This window comes from Aplysia californica, unplaced genomic scaffold (assembly GCF_000002075.1).
Source record: "Aplysia californica isolate F4 #8 unplaced genomic scaffold, AplCal3.0 scaffold00222, whole genome shotgun sequence".
NCBI lineage: Eukaryota > Metazoa > Mollusca > Gastropoda > Aplysiida > Aplysiidae > Aplysia > Aplysia californica.
In genome coordinates, this window is record NW_004797492.1 from 956,704 (window position 1) to 958,882 (window position 2,179).

Genomic DNA, 2,179 nt, shown 5'->3' on the forward strand with positions numbered 1-2,179 from the left:
CAGAGAGAGAGAGAGAGAGAGAGAGAGGAGGGGAAGAGTGCATGAAGGATGTTATCTATCTATCTATCTATCTATCTAACCTATACAGACACACTTAGCGTATTCTACACTGGAATTATTATCTTTTGACATTGGAGCAGTATTATTGGGCTGTGTAACTGTAGTGTATTCAAGATCATCATCGTCCAGTGCCAGATCTCTGACAGACATGGCCGATCGTAGTTCTCCTTCCATTCCTTTGCTCGGAAGCTTTTAAAAAAGTTGCATTTTGCTCATATTCCCCTGTCACCCAACTGTTTAGGCTCTCCAGGCAAGTTGCTCTGGGTCTACCCTTGCCCTGTTTTCCTTTAAGTTAACCAGAGATTAAATGTTCAACTCTACTATGTCTATTCGCGGGATGTTGGCGAGTGCTCTGGTGTGGTTTGCTCCTCCTTTCTTGTCAAAAATCTATCTCCTTTATCTCCCCTCCTTCTACTTCTATCTTGTGTTTGTTACTCTCTAGTATCCAACACCAAAGAATTAAACAGTTCGGACATCTCATGCAATTACCAACACACCATCCAGGACAACGTGCCTACATAAAAATAAATTCAATGTCAACAAGGCTAGAGGGCGACCGAGAAAGACCTGGATAGATGGAATAAGGGAAACGCTAACAACTCATGGCATCCCACTGACCCAAGCTCCCCGGCTGGTGGCAGAGAGACGTCGCTTTCTTCCCGCGACACCCAAAAGGGTATAAGCGGCGGATAAAAGAAAAAGTAAATTAAAAGTACTCTCTAGTAACACCTCTTATCTTCGGCGCTTATATCACCGTATTGTGTTGCAAGTGCCCAAAACTTACTAAAACTAAACCATGTCTATTCAAGTGTCCCAGAAACTGCATTTTGTCTTTTCCTGATTGTTTTTATCAGCGAGCGATCCTCGTGGCTTCTTCAAGTATTACCTCATCTGATTTCGTTTCTTTCCAAGAAAGTCCCAACAGATCACAAGGAGCCGCACTTTTTCTGTTGCTTTTATTGTATTTTCAAGGTAAGTATGGTTAAACCTTATTCTATTTGGGTACGCTTTTTAAGACAGACATGCTCTTATGACAGGATTTAGGAAAAAACATTGTATTTCTATTTTTATTCAGGAAAAACATTATGTTTTCACTCCGAGCTTAGGAAAAACAGCGAAATTGTATGGGTTTAACTCCCTTTTCAACATGTAAGGTTGTTTTAGAGGTAGGACCTCTGAGTTGACGTATATCTCCGATAATGACCATCCAAATTGAAAAAAAATCGTGTTAAGTGCCTTTCCCAGGGACACAACGTCGGATTAACTCTATCCGTACGCCCTGGGTTCATTTTGTACCCCCGGGGTTGTATTCTTCACATTTTAAAATACTTGTAGTGCGAAGATCTTTTTGAAACTTTCACTATTTCTCAAAAAATAATTTTGACAGACTGCTATACAAAGCGTACGGATCTGATTAACGAGTAAATTTCCTCTTTGGAAAGTGGCGGCACCGAGTTCCCCGCGTCGCATGGATACGGAAATAAAATACGACGTACGGATGGGTAAGCTTAGCCATGAACCCCGGAAACCGCTATTTGACGATTGCGATTCTAGCAGCCTAATCGACGCCATCACTTCTTAAAAACACAAATATAACTTTGAACACAGACATTGGCGTTTCAAGTGTCTGAAGTCTAGTATTCTGTGGCAAGAGTTGTTCTCGTATTTCAGTCTATCTTGAGCATCAGACGATACATGAAATTTGTTTTCTACGTATTACTTATTCCCTTGATCATATCGCACTATTTTAGCCTATTTGTTGCTCCGTGCCGACAGAAAGAGAGAGAGAGAGAGAGAGAGAGAGAGAGAGAGAGAGAGAGAGAGAGAGAGAGAGAGAGAGAGAGGGGGGGAGAGACCAACAGACAGAGAGAGAGAGGGAGGAAGAAGGGGTGAGTGTGTGAATGTATTTATGTGTATGTGTGTGTAAAAGAGAGAGGGGGGGGGTGGAGAGACAAAGAGTGATAGTGAGAGAGATAGCGAGTGAAAGAGAGAGAGAGTGAGTGAGAGAGCGTGTGAGAGAGAAACGGAAAGAGAAGTGGGAAAGGGGGTGGGTAGAAAGGTGGGGGGATTGGAGAGAGAGAGAGAGGGAGAGAGGGAGAGAAAGATAGAGAGAGAGAGA